Source organism: Cryptomeria japonica, chromosome 10 (genome assembly GCF_030272615.1).
Source record: "Cryptomeria japonica chromosome 10, Sugi_1.0, whole genome shotgun sequence".
Lineage (NCBI taxonomy): Eukaryota > Viridiplantae > Streptophyta > Pinopsida > Cupressales > Cupressaceae > Cryptomeria > Cryptomeria japonica.
In genome coordinates, this window is record NC_081414.1 from 11084502 (window position 1) to 11090501 (window position 6000).

The following is a 6000-nucleotide window of genomic DNA, read 5'->3' on the forward strand; positions in this document are numbered from 1 at the left end:
TGAGGCCTCCGCTGGAAATGATGTCAGATCAGTTGATTTGCAGTGCAACTACAAGGACTTTCATCATAAATAGGTAATGAATCTACCCCATTTTATTTTCTATTTCATGTTGTACTCCTTTATAGTTTGGATATTAATCAATCATTTCACCTCTGACCCTGTTCATTTTGTTTCTGTTGAATTATATGTTTGATAATTGTAATAATTTGCTTGATTTCTCATTAATTGTAGCTTTATGAGTACTGGATTTGCATTTGGTTGGTAATGTATTAAAATATCCTCAAATGGCAGAATTGGATTGAGGGACAAGTCATGAACATGAAGGAGCTGTCAATGATTGTAGCTTACGCACATCTCCAGAATTATAGTTATAGCATTTGTACTAACGTTAGATGAAGGATGTTCAATGTCTTTCTAGAGCGTTGTATTCCCCGACACCCATTGACAGCGTCTTTCTCCTTCCTGTAGAAATTGCTACTAATCTTCGTCGTTTTCTTAACAAATACTGCATTTCTAAATATTTGCTTCTTATTCTTTTGGATTTAATTGTGTAAATTTTGTTGTTGTCAACATTTCAGATCAAACATCATGATCTATCATCCAAAGAAAAGAGAGAACAGAAAGTATGTTGTGAAGAAGATTTTTTTTTTATCTTCTCTAGTTTATTGTTCGGGGTGGATCATATTGACACAAAAAATACATACAATCAAATTTAGAAGATTTCAATACTTATTAACTTGGATTGTCGAAATTTAATGTATTTAAATGTTGTTAAAGAGTTCAATTTGATGCGTCTAGTCTACAAATTGATTCTAATGTAAAGGTTGTTTGTTAGAATCTTTTTATTAATTATCATAGTCAAGTCTAGTTTGTTGTGTAGGTCTTTATTTAGTTTGGACTAGGCTACATAGTGCAACCCTATTCATGGATTAGGTCGCAACATGTGGCCTATTCCACAAAATTTAAAATTTAAATTTTGTAATCATCATCTAAACATTTCAAAAATTTGATCATCACACAACCAAACCACATACCAAATACTTTCCATTAAACAACTAGGATTATGTATTTGTAGACAATCCTACATCCTTAGAGCTATGTTGATAATGATCGGATAAGCTTGGAATCACAACTATACAAAGAGCATATAAACATAGTCAACTACATCATTAGTTGTCACATCAATTGTTTGGCATGTTTACAAATATTGTCCAACAACTCCTAAGGGATTTAACAAATGACAAGGAATTCCAATGTCTTCCTTCTAGCCTAAAACAAAACCCGTTGTGTTTGCCAACACAACCATTTGTAAATAATAACTAGTGTGATGGGTGAAAATAGTTATTCACTAGTTTAGCTATGTAAACAAGGAATGAGCCTATTTCCAATCTTTCATTACATTAAAGAGGGATGAAGTCAATGGATTCAATCCCAAATGTTTGAATGTTGATTGACTTTAATATGTTGCCTCTTTGTTTCAGTTGAAAATGAGCTATGGAAAATTGAATACAAGTGCAGTGTCATAAATTGTACACCTTTAATTGGGTTGCCCAATTTCACACTCTCCTAACACCCATTTTAGTATCTCTCATTCCTCTATGCATTGTGGGACTTTTATTAATTTAGATTAATATTTAATTCAAAATTATGAGTCTTATTCCACTTCAATACATCGACACTTTATTATTTGGGCCCTTAATTTTAGGTATGCCCTTTATCCTTTATTATCCCAATTTATTATAAATCATACCCCATTTCAAATCTCAAGACATTTTCCCCCCATCTAAACATTTATATTTTCATATAAATCTATTTTCAACATTAGAACCCTATTATCTCACATCCCTAAAAATTTGAGTCTATAGTGTTGGGACAAGGTTGTCCCACACAACTTTTTTTAATGCTTTTTGCCTTGAATTTTGGGAGGATAATATGATGTTCCTATCCTATACAAGTCTAGCTTCATACAAAAAAAATAAGAATTCTAATTCGGCCTAAAGGTGATTTTATTATGAAATCCCTATATAAGGCATCTCTCTCAATTTATTTCATCATCTATCATTATCATATTCTAGCATTTACGAGTTCCATTTCGTGAGCAACAATTCAAGAGAAGATAAGATTCATGGAAAAACTGGCTATATCAAGGCATCTTCATTTATGTTTCAATTATGATTCCATGATGGTTTTTATGTGATTTATCATGTTATTGCATCAACACATGAAGGACTTATCCTAAGGACATTTCTTCATCAATTGAAGGTATAATCAATTCAGTTAATCATTTCAATTCAAGCATTTCCAATTTAATTTCAAATCAATTTAAGGGTTAATTCCAAACCTAGAGTTTGACCTAGGCAAACCCCTATAAACAATCCAAACAACATTTTTCTCCTCTTATGTGCAGTTACAAGTTTCTAGTAGAGACAGAAAGATCAAGAGGCATTTGAAAGGAAGCAGAGATAGAGTACCACATCAAACCTGGATAGGGACACCCTAGACAAGGGCTCCCTGAGTGATAGTATCCTTAGGAAACAACTCCAAATTTGACATGATCTCAGTTTCGAGTATCATAAAGTCGGATCTAGGTTGGTGTGCAACAGTTGGAAGATAGAGGTGTTCTAAGCGACCTTGCCCAATGCAATCAGCTTCATATTCTAGACACATGTGCACCTCTGTAGGATCAACCCATTTCTATACCTATTGTGAAGCTTATGTTTATGTATTAGTTTGTTTCAGTGTTTCAAGCTTTCATTATATCATACTTAGATCCTAGTTCAATTTTATTCCAAACTCATTCACTTTCCAAAGCAGCAAAGGAAGAAAAACCCTAGGGTATCATTTGGCTCTCTTTGACAAGATTTAGTCAAGTATAATTATCCCTTTTGTGGCTTTGTATTGTGATGTTTGTGTGAGAAAGCGAGTCTTGCTCCTAATCTTAACTTGTCTCATTTTCCATCTTAAACAACATGATTTAGGGCTTAAGGTGTGCAATTGAAAAGAACCAACATGCACAATTAGTTTCAGATTTGATATGCAAACATATGTACATATTTGGAATTAGGAAGTTAAGAGGAACCTATGTCTAAAATTTGGGCCTAAACGTGTGAGACAAGGGTGCTTGGGGCGACCTTATCCTTGGGCTATCGAATGTGGGTAACAAGTTTCTTTCCAAAATCAAGATGCAATCTTGAGTGTTCTCTTGAAGTTTAGTCAGAAAATTGTTAGACATTGGTGTGTACAGGTCAACCTCGTCCTCCAATTTTTGTCTTTGCAAAAGCTAGATCTAATTGTATCTGTCTGCTCTTCCCAATTTTGCAATTGTATCTTCAGATCTCACCACTCACACATGCAAAAGAGGAAAATAGTGTTGTGGATAGGGATTTTCCTAATTCAAACCCCGGGTTTGGAATTAAGCCTTGAAATAAATTGAAAATGTATTGAAAGTGCTAAAGTAAAATGTTGAATATGATACCTCAAGCTTGTTGAAGGTGATGAAGGTTGATGATGCAATGCTCTTTAAATGTGATCATGAGTGTTGATGCAATAACATGACACGACTTGACAAGACATGAATGAGTCAATCATAAATAAATTCTTGTTGGAATATTGTTGTAATTTGCTCCTCCATAATGCCTAGATGTGAAGAATTCTTGAAGAATATGGTAGGATGAAATATCGCCTTGATTTTGATGGATGTGAGTGGAATATTCGTGGATGTGAAAATGAATGAAATAATGCTCTTATATAGGGTTCTCAAGGTATTTTACAAATTGGGCCAACCTCCAACAATCAAATTGAGGCATTGTGATTGAGAACCAACCGATGAAAAGAAGGCACCAACATGTTCAATTTGGGGCCCATTTTTGGGGGACAAGGATGCCCTAGGTGACCTTATCTAGGTTAAGGGTACCCCAAACACCCTTGTCCACCCAAAATAGGGTGAACAAGTCGAGGATAAAGTGCACTCAACTTGAGATAGAGGTTTAGATCACCATGTGAACAAATCGCATCATTTTTGCAGTGCAAAGTCTAGAAATAGGCTTGGATAAGAGCTCAGAGAAAACAAACTAAGGCAAGGGCACCAAAAGTGGTTTAAATTATACAAGGTTTCAATTTATGACTACATTTAGCCCCCACTTTAGCAAGAGTATGAGCCTATTATCATACTCATGATAAATGAGAAGCAAGAGAGATAGAGACATGAGCAACTAGGATCAATATTACAAAGAGATAAGACATAACTAAATTTGAGGGAACAAGCCCCCAAGCTTGGGATCTTAACTCAAAAAATTACATACAAGCACAAAAAATAAGATGTAAAAACAAACAAAAGGAAAAAAGCTAAACAAAGACAAAAGATACAAAAAAGGTTAGTACTAAAAACAAAGGCTTTAAGTCAATTAGTTGAACATATCTCGATAATCAGAATGTCTCAACCACTAATATCATTCTCAAAATGTTATCACAAGAGTACAAGTGGTCACATGGAGAAAGAAAGGTCATACATTAAGTGATGAACCATGATCCAACAACTAGCAAGGTATGTTATGTTATGGGTTCATAAGAAAGGAGAAAGGAAACGTGGATTCCATAGGCTAGGAAGCTATGTTATGCTAAGTGATCCATGGAGAACACACACACACACACACACACACACACACACACACACACACACACACACACACACAGAGAGAGAGAGATCCATTGGCTAGAAAGATGTGTTATGCTAGGTGATCCATGGGAGCACAAATTCTCAATGTGGAATGAAAAAGCAAGAGTCGAATTAGTCTAGCAAGTTGTGTTATGCTAGTTTCACTCATCCTACAAAAAAAGGGTGTCAAATAAAGTTTTCTTATTGCAAGGTGAGTGATTGATACAAATTAAAAGGAAATATTTTTCCAAGTGAATCTTTCTTATCTCAAAGAAAATAAATGTAAACAATGTGTTACTGGGATATCGTATCTAGAATAACCAAACAAAGTATTGTATGTATGGAAAACTACAAAAATTGAACAAGTATTTGCTAATTGAAAAAGGATAATACACACAAAGCTTGTTGTTCGTGAGAAAATCTTGCAATAAGGATAACTAAACAAAGCATGTTGTTCATGAGGAATTCTTGCAATATTGAATTGAAAATAAGCTACAAGGAGGCTGCATATATACTCCTGCCCCTCTCCCCTCCCCTGCCCCTCCTCCTTCCTGCCCCCGCCTCCCCCCTCCCCCTAGTCAACATAGCCCTATGTTGATGTCTTAAGGTAGAAAGAAAAGACAAGGATAAACACCATCAACACCAAGGAGATATGCTTTAAGCAATAGTGTACATCACTAAAGGCTTAAGAGGCAAAAATCTTTTGAAGCAAATAAGAGAGTTGTGAAAGAAATATCTTGCAACAAGTGTAAAGGGACCCTTTTGAGGGATGCATAGTGCGAAGAGGAATAAATATTTACCCAAAGATAACCTTCAAAAAATAGAGGAGATATTTAATAAAGTTGACATCTTTGAAAGGGGGGGGGGGGGACTTAAAATACACACCTTCTAGTGGATTCTTAGTGAAGGATTGCAAACTTTTAGTTAGGAGAGATTATTCATAAATGATGTATCATTTCAAACAAGGAATAGGTCCTAACCAAGAGACACACGTGTACTCTTATGGAGGATAACTCTATGCAAGACAAGACATCAAGTTATGAAAGATGCAACTCAACAAAGGAAAATTAAATCCTCGAAAAGAGAGATGATTGAAACATTATTCTTGTCCCCCAAACATGGAGACAAGAATAAGAAAGACTATGCAAACACCCAATAAAAAATATGTAAAATTCTAGAAACATTAGGTTCACCAAAATGTAATTGGTGGAGATAGGTATTCGCTAGTTTAGCTATGTAAATAAGGAATGAGCCTATTTCTAATATTTCATTATATTAAAGAGGGATGAATTGAATAGATTCGATCTGAAATATTTGAATGTTGATATACATCCATATGTTACCTC